We start from the raw sequence: 15,161 nt of genomic DNA, 5'->3' as shown, positions 1-15,161 counted from the left end.
TCTATGGGCCTCTAATGCTAAACTACTCGCTGTACCTCAATCTTGTCAGTCTCGCCACCAATAAATCGTATTTATCAATCAGTCCTACCAATTGAGTGTTTTAGAACCAATGGTAAGGAGTTTCTGTTTGATGAGGAGGTGGATGGGCAATCATTGGAGTTTCTCGAGTGGGGAGACGCGGACCAAACCGTTTTTTAGAAAAATGATCTGGGCAGCACAGTGAAGTCAAGACTGGAGTGGGGAGAGACGGGAGACAGGGACGTCAGCGAGGAGGCTGATGCAGTAGTCGTCAGCCTCTACACTTACTTATCTATGTATATTCAGTTATATATTCTATTATTTATTCAGCAGATATGTTATATCCTTGAACTTCCTTCTGCAGAATCTACATGTTTCTTCATGGTACTAATGGTAGGAATCTTGTTTGCAGCCCAGTAAGAAGGTGAATTTGCTCCTGGTACTTTATAGCGATCTGTCAAGTAATGTTTGGAAACTGTGGGTGAGGTTATATAGAAAGGGTGATTTGGCCATGAGATTGCAAGTTCGTGAATATTTTCTGATTGGTCCATGTCCTCTGGAAACTTCCAGTTAACAGGCAGCAGATTCTGGGGCTTGGCCTCCTGACAGTGTTGCCTTTTACTGTGCTCCATGTTTAAGGTCCCAGAGCTGCAAGATAATCTCTACAGAGAGACAGCTGTGGAGGCTTGAAAGAGCAGACATTGACAGGCTTGGTACCATCTTGTTCCAAAGAGGCAACATCCAGTGTCAGGAAACCTACAGATTTCATAGACTCTTACAATGCCTCATATCCTTAGTTGAAGGGATGTCTGGCCAAGTCTGACAGGAGATGAAATTTTAATGAAGCCCAACAAAAAGCACATATAGTCAGCCGTAATTCCCTCACTTTCTCCTCCAGAGGAGGATCCAGGGTCAGGAGAATGGAGAGGAGGTAGAGTGAATCTGATTGATCCTGACTGAGTTTGCCTTCTGTGCCAGACTGACTCGGTTCCACTGTGTCAAGTCAGCTCGTCCCTCTAGACTGTAAGTTCGTTGTGGGCAGGGAATGTGTCTGTTTAGTGTGATATTTTACTCTCCCAAGGGCTTAGTATAGTGTTCTGCACACAGTGAGTGCTCAATAAATACGATAAATAAATATGAAGTCCTTTAGGACCAAGCAGACAGGACCTAGCTTGGGAGGAGACAGAGAGTCTACAGCTAGGGTAGCCCTTTAATCTCTGGCATCCGGCTGAGGTTTGTCCCCTGGTCAGGTGACCCTTTTGCCATAGCTGTGCAAGCAAGTTGGAAACCCCTCCTGCTTTGCATATCTGACCGGGACCTTTTTTTTTAAATGGTATTTGTTAAGCGCTTACTATGTGCCAGGCACTATATTAAGCACTGGGGTAGATACAAGTTAATCAGGTTGGACACGGTCCAATTCCTTCATGGGGCTATCTTAATTCCCATTTTACAGATGAGGTAATTTAGGCAAAGAGCTGTGAAGTGACTTGCCTAAGGTCACACAGCCGACAGGTAGTGGAGTCGGGATTAGAACCCAGGTCCTTCTGACTCCCAGGTACGTGTTCTGTCTACTACACCATGCTGCTTCTGGTCCAGACTCCCCAGCAATCAGTCAGTCAATTAATCAGTGATATTTATTGAACACTTACTGTGTGGAGAGCACTTTACTAAGCTCTTGGGACAGCACAATATAACTGAGTTGGTAGACACATTCCCTGACCACAGTGAGCTCACCTATCACCTCTCTTCTGCAGTTTAGAGTGGTCTGAGGGGGGAAATGAGGAAAAATTTCAAAACGGGAATTTTTTTTCCCAGTACTGAGGATGGACCCCAAATCTTTATCATTATAAAGATAAACTTTCCTAACTGAAGGTTGGTGCAAAAGATTAGATTTACCTCTACAGATGTGAGTGAAAAATGGCCCTTTTGGCTTGGAAATTGCGTTTCAGAAATAGGTTTGCTCCCATCTGTTTTGGACAATGTGTTGGGAGACTTATACATTTCATCAGCCTTGTTTTTTGGTTGCCTTCGATGCCCAGTGTATAGAAAAATTAATACAGCAGCTTAGCAGGCTTGCTAAACATTGGTCTTTCAATGTTTATTATTTGTGTATATGTGTACACTCCTAAATAAAACACAGTAGTTCTTCCTACAAAGATGAAACTACTGATGATTATTTTTATCCAGGACATTATTTTAACACACAAGAAGCCATTCCTTAAATTTTTCCTAAATTAACTTTTCTGAAAAGTGGAATTGGGTAGCTATCCTGCCTTTGCTTTTCCTCTGTTCCATTTCCTCTTTATTATGCACATTTGAAAACACACACACATATACCACACACACACACTCTCTCTCTCTCTCTCTCTCAAACCTGTCTTTGACTAACAAAGGAGGAACAGGCAACAGCTTGCAAACTTTAGCTAATTAAAAAAAGGCTGAGAGCACCATTGCTTTGCCAACTGGAAAGTTCTTCAGAGTAAAGACAGGCCTATACCAATAGGATGGGCCAGAAAATGGCGATAAAATAAAACTTATTTTGAGCTATCAAATTTTAAAGAAGTTTTAGTGGAGTAACTGGCATAGTGCAGATGTTCTGCAAGGTGAAAATAAAATCAATTTATTTTATGGTTTACATTGTATCAAGTGGTTTGTGAAATACTGTTCTTATGCCGTTCCCTGTAATTCTTTGTGTCTTGTTTAAAAACTCCATAAACCCTTTTAGTGACCTACTTTCTCCCAACTGAACAAGCAGCATTGAAACTAATATACAGGAAATGTTACAATGAAAAAGTCCACAGGATGGAGAAGTGTTTCACATACAAATGAATTTATAAAATTTATAATTTTTTTTAATGGTATGTGTTAAGCACTTACTACAAGCGAAGCACTGTTCTAAGCGCTGGGGTAGATATAAATTAATCAGATTGGATAAAGTCCCTGTCCCACACCGGGCGTACAGTTTAAGTAGAAGAGAGAGTAGATATTGAATCCCCTTCATTCATTCATTCAATCACATGTATTGAGCGCTTACTGTGTGCAGAGCATTGTACTAAGCATTTGGGAAAGTACCATACAGCAACAAATGGTGACGATTGAGGAAATTGAGGCATAGGGAAGCCCAAGTTTTCGTGAAAAAGGTAACTAGTAGAGCTGGAATTAGGGTATAGTACCATAAGTATTATTTGCAGTCCTCAGCAAGGCAGAGGAAGACCCAGAGGTAATGCAGATGGGTCTCTGTCTTAACAATGGAGCCTCTGTTTAACACTGTAAGCTCCCTGAGGGCAGGGATAGTGCCTATCATCTCTTTTGTACTCTCCCAAGCCTTTAGGTCAGTGCTCCGCACAGGGAAAGCACTCAACTGATACCACTGAATTACTAATTGATTGAGCCCTGAGGCCCTCAGTCTCAGACTGTCCCGTCTCCACATCATCTGGGGTACTGCAGAGAAGTAGCAGGGCCTAGTGGATAGAGCACGGGCCTGAGTGTCAGAAAACCTGGGTTCTAATCCTGGCTCCACCACCTGTCTGCTGGGTGATCTTGGGAAAGTCACTTCACTTTTCCGTGCCTCAGTTTTCTCATGTGTAAAATGGGGATTAAGACTGTGAGTTCCCTGTGGGACAGAGACCCTGTTCAACCTGATTATCTTATATCTAGCCCAGTGTTTAATTAATTAATTCATTCATTCAGTTGTATTTATTGAGCACATACTGTGTGCAGAGCACTGTACTAAGCGCTTGGGAAGTACAAATCGGCAACATATAGAGGTGGTCCCTACCCAACAACGGGCTCACAGTCTAGAAGGGGGCTCACAGTCTAGAAGGGGTTTAAAACAGTGTTTTAAACAGTGTGTGGCACATAGTAAGTGCTTAACAAGTTCCATTTTTATAAAACGGTAATTACTGTACACTTACTGTGTGCTTGCTATGTGTTTACTCTGTACTGAGCACCGTACTACGAAAGAACACAGGCCGGGGAGTCAAAGGAAGTGGGTTCTAATATTTACTCTGCCTCGTACCCGCTATGCTACCTTGGGTATGTCACTTCACTTCTCTGGGCCTCGGTTACCTCATCTGTAAAACGGGGATGAAGACTGTGAGCCCTATATGGGACAGGGACTCTGTCCAATCTGATTACCTCATATCTACCCCAGTACTGAGAACAGTGCTTGGCACAAAGTAAGCGTCTAACAAAGACCGCATTTATTAAAACAATACAGTGCAGTTGGGAGACCTCTTCCCTGTCCACAATGAGGCCCCATTCCCTGCAAAAACTGCCATATGTGGCTCCGAATCCCCTAAAGGCCTTAATTCTGTGGAAGCAACACAGATCAGTTTCCCCTCACCTGTGCCCATGAGTGGGAAGATTTCCTATACAACCTGCAGAATCAATCAATCAATCCATCATATTTATTGGGCGCTTACTGAGTGAAAAGATCTGTACCAAGTATATGGGACAGTACTTGGCACATAGTAAGCACTTAACAAATACCATCGTCATAATCATCATCATCATCACTGTAGATGATAGTTGGTAAACACATTCTCTGCCCGCAACGAGAGGCTGCAAAGAGTTTGTACCTAAGAGATGTTTACCTGAAGCAACAGGAAATCTGAAATTCCTCCCTCCAAAATCCATTTTTTTTTTAGTTGACATTGTCTCTCGCTTTGTTGACTCAGTTGCTTTTCGTGGGTGCTATCCCATTTTTGTCTTTGTCTATACCTGTGTTTCCCCTGGAGATTATGAGCCCCATGTGGGACAGGGACTGTGTTTTATCTGTTAGGTTTGTTTCTTCTCCAGTCCTCAGCACAGTGCTTGTCATAGTTAGTGCCGAAAAAATACTTTAAGTTTCTATTATATAACCTTTTTATTTTTGAGGTGCAATTATTGACTGACACTGATATCTACCATGAATGTAGGTTTGACAGAAGACTATATTTATGGATGAATAATATTTCATTCCACACTGTCCATGTAAAGATCGTGTTTGTGTGCACTATCCAATGATGCATGGAAACATGAACTGAATAAAAAGGTCCAGTATGTCCTTTGGGAAATTGACAGGCAGTTTGTTGACAACAGAGTATCAAGCTTCAAATCAAACCGTAGAACGACAAAGCTGAAGTAATATCCAAACTTCTATTATTCAGGAGTCCTCTGGGCTTGAAGAAGATGCCACTGATGGTAAAATTCCTCCCTGGGTGCACATGTTGCTGAAAAGGTCAGTGTGGATCGATCCCAGAAATACAACCACATTATGCACACCCAAAGTTTGTTCATTCTTTCATTCAATCATATTTATTGAGTGCTTACTGTGTGCAGAGCACTGTACTAAGTGCTAGGAAAGTGAAATTTAGCAACAAATAGAGACAATCCATGCCCACAACGGGCTCACAGTCTAGAAAGGGGGGGACAGACATCAAAACGAGTAAGCAGGCATCAATATAAATAAATAGAATTATAGATATGTCCACATCACTAATAAAATAAATAGAATTATAAATATGTACATATATACACATACAAGTGCTGAGGGGAGGGGGGTAGAGCAGAGGGAGCAAGTGGGGCTGATGTGGGGGGGGAGCAGAGGAAAAGGATGGCTTAGTCCAGGAAGGCCTCCTGGAGGAGGTGAGCTTTCAGCAGGGTTTTGAAGGGGGGAAAGTTTGCTAGTTTGGCAGATTTGAGGAGGAAGGGCATTCCAGGCCAGAGGTAGGATGTGGGCCAGGGATCAGTGGCAGGACAGGCGAGAACAAGGCACAGTGAGAAGGTTAGCACCAGAGGAGCGGAGTGTGTGGTCTGAGCTGTAGAAGGAGAGAAGGGAGTGAGGTAGGAGGGAGCAAGGTGATTGAGAGCTTTGAAGCCGATAGTAAGCAGTTTTTGCTTGTTTGTCCTTCATTCTGCTGTCAAGCTTCTTGTTGGTAGCACCCAATTTTGCTTGAGCTTTTGTCTCCTCCCCTCACAGTCCTTACAAAGCCTCTCTGTCTTAGAAGATCCATTCCCTTCTCTGTCACGGTGTCCTATACTGTGGTGATTGACCCGTAGTTTTCCGCTGAATAATTGGGAACTAAAATGTGATCATCACAAGGATATAATTTTCTAAATAAAAATATAAATTAAAATACATTGCAACTTGCTGGCCCCTGCCTGTCAACATCTCTGATTTAACTAGGTCTTTTTTGATTTGGTGTACAATCGTGCTTGTCAAAATGATGATGCGGAGGAGGAGGATGATAATGATGGGAGAAGGATGGACTGGAGCTGAGAGAGGACTGAGGAGGCAGGCATAGAGCAGAGAGGGGAGAAAAGTTGGGGTTGTGGCATTCATTCATTCAATCATATTTAGTGAGTGCTTACTCTGGGCAGTGCACTGTACTAAGTGCTTGGGAGTGTACAATGTAACATTGGGAAGCAGCAGGGCATAGTGGCTAGAGCAGAGGCCTGGGGGTCAGAAGGTCAGGGATTCTAATCCTGGCTCTGCCACTTGTCCGCTGTGTGACCGTGGGCAAGTCACTTCACTTCCCTGGGCCTCAGTTACCTCATCTGTAAAATGGGGATTGTGAAAGTGAGCTCCATGTGAGACAGGGCTGTATCCAACTGGATTTGCTTGTATCCATCCCAGTGCTTAGTACAGTACTTGGCACATAGTAAGCACTTAACAAATGCAATAATAATAATAATCAGGCATATTCCCTGTGACAGTGATGGGAATACTAGTACCTGAGTTGAAAAGGATCAATAGAGAGAGATGACATTGTATTGTATAAATAATAGCATCCAGGCAGGATATTTAAAGCTTCAGTAGCTCTTGACAATAATCTCAGAGTGACTGCAATGACACAGAGAAATGTGTTGCTTCCCTGCTCATGCACATATTGGGAGTAGCTGCATATTCAGTGTTTTCTGGGCTGTGTATTCAGTGCATTGTTTCAGGGGAATGCTTCACTTACTCTAAATTCATTCTAAAGATGCAGTACAATGAGGGTGTTATGGAAAAATGTCAAGTAGAAACAGTGAGACTGATTTCCTTCCTCTTTCACCCTCCCCTTAGCTCTCTAGCTCTGCTTAGAGGGTAGGTAGTCTACATAAACGTTTACAGGCCATATAGGGCAGGCTTATTTTGGGAGGCTAAGGAGGGGAAATTATTCCCCCCGCCCGTGCAATGCAAGAATGGAACAGTTCCAGAGAAGGCAGCTCAGGGTTGTTCAAACCCTGGAAAGGCCCAGGAAAGGCTGGGTGTCCCAGCCTGGCTTTAGTGCTGCTTCATTGCAGTTTTAAAGGAAATGGGAGGAAGAATCTCTTTTCTAATGAAATGTAAACCTCTCATTAGGGAAAACCTTTAGTGAGGTAAGCTTTTCTTTCCTTCTCCCAGAAGGGGTGATTGTTTGGGGTGAGATTTTGGTATACAGAACCTTTAGCTGTGCAGAGAAAGGGAACAATATGTACCTCAAAATTCTATAAACTAAAATTCTTTTTTTCCCCAAAAATGAACGTTATCGTATATTCCTCTAGGCTGTAAGCTTATGTGGGCAGGGGATGTGTCTACCAACTCTGTTACACTCGTCTGCTATGTGATCTAGGGCAAGTCACTTCACTTCTCTATGCCTCAGTTACCTCATCTGTAAAATGAAGATTGAGACTGTGAGCCCCATGTGGGACAGGGACTGTGTCCAACCCAATTTGCTTGTATCCACTTCAATGCTTAGTATAGGGCCTGCCACATAGTAAGTGCTTATCAAATGCCATAATAACTATTACTATTATTACACTCCCAACTGCTTAGTACAGTGCTCTGCATCCAGTAAATGCTCAATAAATACCATAGATTGTTCGACTGATGTTTTTAAAATAGGGTGGCCAGTTATCCAGGTTTATATATGACAGTCCAGTTTTCAGCTGACATATCTCTAGTTCCCCCTCTAGATTGTAAGGTCATTGTGGGCAGGGAATGTGTCTGCCAACTCTGTGGTACATGATGATGATATCATTCAATCGATCAATCGTATTTATTGAACACTTACTGTGTGCAGAGCATTATCCTAATCACTTGGGAGAGGGCAACACAACAATATAACAGACAGATGTGGAACCAGATGCTTATTGGCTCTCATTGGCATCATTCATTCATTCATTCAATTGCCCTTATAGAGCTCCTACTGTGTGCAAAGCATTGTACTAAGCACTTGGGAGAGTACAATACAACAACAAACAGATACATTCCCTGCCTACAGTGAGCTCACAGTCTAGATAGGCTAAATAGATATCAATATACATAAATACATAAATAAATCTATTATGTTTTTCATGACTGGCAGTGAGTTGCATTAGCTCCAACAGCTGTTGTGTGTTCTAGATCCCGTGCTCTGTGCCAAGACTTCACCCTGACCCAGGAAGGAAATGCAAAGGCTCTGGATGAAGTGGGGTGGTTCTAGGAGTACACTGGAGAAATGCCTTAGAACTGTGCAAAATTTTCCTGCTTCTGCCAATTGCTCCCTTGATGTCATCCCATTTCATTGCTTGCCCGGTATAATGTGTAGGATGCCATGGACTTCTCCTAGTCTGAATTTTGGTCATGGTCACTCTACCTTAGGATCAAAGCCTTTGGCTGCAGGGATTTCATCCGAGACAACTTTGAAGAGTCCCATGCACAGTGCTAATTATATATAGTACAGTATTTATTTGAAGCAACTCCTTCACTAGTTGATCATTCTGTACCCGTTCAACTTCATATCGTTATATTTTAGATATCTTTGTGGTAGATTTAAATCAGCCACCAAAAATATTTACTAATTTACTAATACTTGTGGTATTGCTAAGTGCTTACTATGTGCCAGGCACTGAATTAAGCGCTGGGGTAGATACACTTCTGTCAGATTGGACACAACCCATGTCTCACATGTTGCTCACAGTCTTAATCCCCATTTTATAGATGAGGTAACTGAGGCTCAGAAAGGTGAAGTGACTTGCCCAAGGTCACACAGCAGACAAGTGTTGGGGCTAGGATTAGAACCCAGGTCCTTGTTACTCCCAGGCCCATGCTTTAGCCACTAGGCCACACTTACTGTTATGCAACAGTTCAGCTTCCCTCCTCAGCCTCATATCCCAGGCTCATCAAGGCCTTAAACTCACCCTGGTCATCTATTTAAGCAAAAGCAGGGCAGATTATGGCATTGGATCTAAGAAGATTCCAAGGAGCTGGAAGAGGAATTTAAAATTTGGTCTGCAGAATGGCCTTGTCTGTGGTGATTTTCTTTAGACAAAAAAAGGGTTGAAGTTCATTAATTTTGGAGTGATTTGGCAGAAAAATATTACTGGTGAGCTCTACTGATGAGTTTCAGATACTAAAAACATTTCATTTATTTCAGGTTTGGGTTGTTTGTTTTCAGTTTTTAGGTCATTTATGACCTTCTGCAGTACTTTTAAACTAAGTGACAACTTTTCCAATTCTAAGAGTTCCAGGTCAGCGACTGTAACTGTGTGTACTGCAGCAGAAATTCTCCTGTGGACCTAGCCCTGATTAATGAAATAAGTCACATATTAGTGGTGGAGAAGGAAAGAAGGCTTTTTGGGGCATGTTCTATGGTTTTGTCTTTTGTTTTTTTACCTGGGGTAATATGTGTAGAGTGAATCTCCATTTCTGAATGAAAACATAAGAGTTTTTCATTCAATCGTATTTATTGAGCACTTACTGTGTGCAGAGCACTGTACTAAGTGCTTGGGATGTTTTATAGAGAAAAGAATGTAATTAAACCTCATAGTGACAAAATTGATACATTTATAATTAACTTGAAATCAAAGAACAGTAATTCCAATAGGATACTTGTTAGGGGAAGACTCTTTGTTTGGTTTCATAGTGGCTAGTCCAGTTTTCAGCTGATCTGTTTCTTAGGGAAACAGTATGGCAATGGAAAGAACATGGATCTGGGAATCAGGGGACCTGGGTTCTAACCCTGACTCTTAACTTTTGTTATGGTATTTGTTAAGCACTTATTATTTTCCAGGCCCTGTACTAAGCGCTGAAGTAGAGATGAGCTAATCAGGTTAGACACAGTCCCCATTTCTTAATCCCCATTTCACTTATGAGATAACCGAGGTACAGAGAAATGAAGTGACTTGCCCAAGGTCACACAGCAGATAAGTGGCAGATCCGGGATTAGAACTCAAGTCCATCTTACTCTCAGGCCTGTGCTCTCTCCACTAGGCCACGTTGCTTCTCTGCACTCAATTAATGTAACTGATTGATGGGTTGATCTACTAAATACAGTTGATGGTCAGAAACTCTTACGTTGCATGCAGCAGGAGTCCCTAATCGATGGATCAATCAGTGGCATTTATTGAGCGCTTACTGTGAGCACTTGGGAGAATACAGTATAACAGAGTTGTAAGACACGTTCCCAGCCTACCCTAAAGAGGGGTGCAAGGGCTAGGAAGAGAACTTGTCCGCAGGACCTGTGAGAATGATATGGGGCTCTCATGAATTAATAATGAACAAGACTCTGGTGTGCTGACATTTTATGCGACCCTCTGAGACCTCTCCCCCTTGTCCTGCCTCTGTTCTGGAAAGCCCTCCCTCTTTGTATCTGACACGCAATTACTTTCCCCACCTTCGAAGCCTTACTGAAGGCACATCTCCTCCAAGAGGCCCTCCCCGACTAAGCCCTCATTTCCTCTTTTCGCACTTCCTTCTGCATCACCCTTGCACTTGGATTTGCTCCCTTTATTCACCACTCCTTCAGCCCTGCAACACTAATGACCATATCCATAATTTCTGTATTTTTATTAGCGTCTGCCTCCCCCTCTAGGCTGTAAGCTTGTTGTGGCCTGGAAACATGTCTACCAACTGTGTTAGATTGTCCTCTCCCAAGTTCTCAGTACAGTGCTCAGCACACAGTAAGTGCTCAATAACTACAACTGAGTGATTGATAAACCACTTCTGGTAGAGAATGAATGATACAAGAGGGAGGCCACCCAGACAACTGCACTGTGATGAGCTGAAATAGCATAACTGCTATAATAATAATTAAAAATACAATTGAATAACAATTGTGATATTTAAGAGCTCACTAAGTGCCAAGCACTGTACTAAGTAAGCACTGGGGCAGATACAAGATCATCAGGTCCCACATGGAGCTCACAGTCTAAGTAGGAAGGAGAACAGATATTAATTCCCCATTTTGTAAATGTAGTGGACAGAAGAAATACTTTAATAGCACCTTAAACAATACAGCCTGACCATGCATAACTAATAGAGAGCAGCAGAAGACAGTCTGTTGTAACAATAATTAGAATGGAGTGACTGCCTTAGAACAATGGCTTTGGGAAGATTGGGAAACCAGGGGGGAAAAACCAAAATGATGCCAGGGATTGTGGGTCACATTGGTTGACATTAACATACATTTATGTTCTCTTTCATACCACGATTCTTTTTCTTGAATCCAGAACCCTATTAAGGGCAATCAAGGCATGGAATGATTGGTTTCAATAAGTACAGATAAATGATATTGGGCTTCCACCACTTAAAAGGATTACTCAAAAATGGATTGCATCTTTTAATACAATTTTCAATTTCTCACATCTGCTAGTTTGGTTATGAGGCACAGATGAACAATAAAAAGACCCCCAAGACAGTGTTTTATAGAGTGTTTAGCCCTGGAGCCTGCTCCAGAGGTGGCCAGAAGAAAAGGTCTAAGGACGTACTGAAGGTCACTTTCAAAACGTATTCCACTGACAATAATGCTTGGCAACTCGCAACATGAGACCCATGTTTGCTGTCTCATCTGCCAGTTAACTCTTCAGCCCCTTGAGGTTAAATGCGTGGCTGCAGCAAAGACAAATGTCCTAGGACAAAGGCCACTTTAAGTGTTGAATGACACCCAGTGTGAGCTCTGTGGGTACAGTCTGTGGCTGTGTGCTTGACGTCTTTTTTTTTATAATGGTATTTGTTAAGCACTTCCTATGTTTCAAGCACTGTCCTGAGCACTGGGGTTGATGCAAGGTTATCAGGTTGGACACAGTCCCTGTCCCACATGGGGCTGAATGTCAGAAGGAACAGTTTAAAGAAGAAGAAAATATTGAAACATAGTACCTTGTGTAGATTAAAGTTTTGTAGTTTACTCTGCTCCATCCCACTCTGGCCCTGCTGTCTGCTGTCTTAGGCAATCACCCTAAGGATCTGGATGTAGTCTGGATTCATGCTATGTCTGAAGTGAGTCTAAATGGACTGGAAATTCACATTTGGGTCACCAACCATATAGGCATGGTTTCTTCCTAAACTTACTGTGGGCAAGGAACGTATCTACCAACTGTGTTATATTGTACTCTCCCAAGCGCTTAGTAGAGTGCTGCTCTGCACAAAGTAAGGACTCAATAAATAATAATAATAAAATTTTGGTATTTGTTAAGCCCTTACTATGTGCCAAACACTATTCTAAGCACTGGGGTAGACAGGGTAATCAGGTTGTCCCACATGGGGACAACTTTTAATCCCCATTTTACAGATGAGGTAACTGTGGCCCAGAGAAGTTAAGTGACTTGCCCAAGGTCACATAGCAGACAAGTGGTGGAGCCGGGATTAGAACCCACGACCTCTGACTCCCAAGCCTGTGTTCTTTCCAGTAAGCCATGCTGCTTCTCTAGTATTGATTGATTGATATGTGGATGTCCCAGGGAGCTGTTGGCATTTACAGATTAGCAATCCACAAGCAACCACAGATGTTCGAGAAACCGGTACATTATTCTCGCTATCATCATCATCAGTGGTATTTATTGAGCACTGTGTGGAGCTCTGTACTGAGTGCTTGGGAGAGTACAGTACCACAGAGTTGATAGACACATTCCCTGCCCACAACGAGCTTCCTGACAAGTTTCCCCAAGTTAAGTCTTCCAAGGGTCTGAAGCCAGCCAGATTTGGTTGGTGTGAATTCAGACTCATCGGGTCAGGACTCCAAGATCCAGAAAGATGTTCCCCAGAATGTCTATTACCCCCACCCCTTTCCTGACAGTTCTCATGTTTCTTCTAGGTATTTGCAGATCAGCAGAGGACTCAGGTTACCAAGGGGTGAGCATTGAGGTTACATGGGTTAAGTGAGATATGCTTTGTGAAATAGCACCAGGAAGGGGGATGGGAGAGACACCCTAATGATAATGTTGTGGGCAGGGAATGTGTCTGTTGAATTGTTGCGTTGCCAAGTGCTTAGTACAGTTCTCTGCTCACAGGAAGTGCTCAACCAATATGATTGATTGATTGATTGATAAAGAGGGTCTCATGCCTTGTAATGAGTGGACCAGTGCCAATTACCCATGTTGCTCGATGATTATCAATCAGTCAATCAATCAAATGTATTTTCTGAGCTATTAAAGTGGCCTTGCCTGCAGGGTAGCAGCCTCTTTTCTGGGGATGATGCAAGTGGCAACATAGACTAGCTACTGAGATCTGTCCTTATCCCAGCTCCAACTCCACCCCACAGTGACATCTTGAGACCCTAACCCGGGAATTGCACTCTCCAGGAATCCCACCCCAAACACCGTTTAGCTACTTATTTTAGGTTGTTAATTGCTGATTGTTGAATTGTAAAATTTGCCTTTATCATTGTAATTTTTTGTTAGCAATTTATTCCTATTCCTTATGTGTCTCTTCTTCCCCATTTAGTTTTTGAGCTCACTTGGGGAGAGTGACTATATCTTAATCATTACCAGAATCATGATATTATTACAATGATAATAATAAAGGGAAGTGTAGTAGATGAACGATGAAACAGGATCATCAACAGGCAGAGAGAGGCTAGTAAATTCTTCTTGCAAAGCAATGGATATTAATGCTTTTTTATAGGGACTGGGCCCAAGTTCTTGCCAATATATTTTCTTTGTCTCTATCTCTCTGACTCCTGTACTCTCTCATCTCTCACCTTTTCCCCTTTTCCCCATGTCTGTCACTTTTTTGTCTAGCTGATTTCCACCTGTCTCTATGCATCTGTCTTTATTTGTGATTTGTAGTTTCTGTTTCTCTTTAATGAATTGCATGACTATGCAGCCGGGTTATTCTGTCTCTGTGACTATGTCACTAAACAGAATTCATGTCATTTTCTCATTTTTCAGTCTCATTCTCTTCATATCTTTATACCTTTCTTTGAGTCTAATTCTGTTCCTTTTTATGGCATCATAGCATTTTCAACCATAATGTGGCTTTCTGCGAATGTGTGTGTGTGTTCTGTATACAGTGACCTCTGATAGCTATCTGAGGAGTAGCTTGGCCCAGTGGAAGGAGCTTGCTTTTGGGACTTAGAGGACCTTGGTTTTTCATTCAATCATATTTATTGAGCGCTTAATGTGTGCAGAGCACTGTACTGGTTTTTATGGTATTCACACTTACCTATGTGCCAGGCACTGTACTAAGCGCTGGGGAAGATCCAAGGTAAATCAGACTGGACACAGTTTATGTCCCATATGGGGCTCACAGTCTTAATTCCCATTTTACAAATGAGATAACTGAGGTAAGTGACTTTCCCAAGGCCACACAGCAGACAAGTGGTGGAGCTGTGATCAGAATGCTCTAATCCCAGCTCTGCCTGTTGTTTGTTGAGTGACCTTGGGCAAGTCACTTAATTTTTCTGTACCTCAATTCCTCAACGTGACAAGGGATTCAATGCCTATTTTCCCTCCTACTTAGATTGTGAACCCTACATGGGACAGGGACTGCGTCCAACCTGATTAACCTGTATCTACAACAGGACTTAAAACAGTGCTTGACACACAGTAAGCACTTAACAATTTAATTATAGTAATAAAAGAATCTAGTGAACATGCTCAGTGTAGCAACAATATTAGCCAGTCACAGTCTTCCTCAAAGTCTCCCAGAGCATCTAATCCAGGGTGGCAACTGCACCTGCCACTTCCTTTGGCTTGTTCTGATATTATCTGTCTGAGAAACTAACCTGGAATAGAATGTCCAAAGGGGAATGGCTGTGTTCTCCTCCAGGGCTCAGACTGGTCCTTGGTCAATCCAGGGGTTTGTCTATATTCCCCTCAGCTTGTCCACACCCTTGTACCCAGGGGTCAAGCCAGTCCTTGGCCAGCCCTTGGCTAGCCCAAGGGTTTGGCACCAAAGCAGAGCAGCCTAGAGTGAGCCCAGGAAGTCTGTCCTGACTCTA

The 15,161-nt window shown here is 42.6% G+C and overlaps 1 long non-coding RNA gene across 3 annotated transcripts in view; it reads left to right on the top strand.

Annotated features, from left to right (window-relative positions):
• Positions 1-5,167: 5,167 nt before the first annotated feature.
• The window catches only part of LOC119940126, an 85,439-nt gene continuing 75,445 nt past the window's right edge, over positions 5,168-15,161 (top strand). For all 3 annotated transcript variants that reach the window (XR_005454883.1, XR_005454885.1, XR_005454884.1), the window contains exon 1: positions 5,168-5,239. This is a non-coding gene — a long non-coding RNA (uncharacterized LOC119940126). The remainder of the gene's footprint in view (positions 5,240-15,161) is intronic.

This window comes from Tachyglossus aculeatus, chromosome 18 (assembly GCF_015852505.1).
Source record: "Tachyglossus aculeatus isolate mTacAcu1 chromosome 18, mTacAcu1.pri, whole genome shotgun sequence".
Taxonomy (NCBI): Eukaryota; Metazoa; Chordata; class Mammalia; order Monotremata; family Tachyglossidae; genus Tachyglossus; species Tachyglossus aculeatus.
This window is presented reverse-complemented; position numbering and strand designations above follow the sequence as displayed.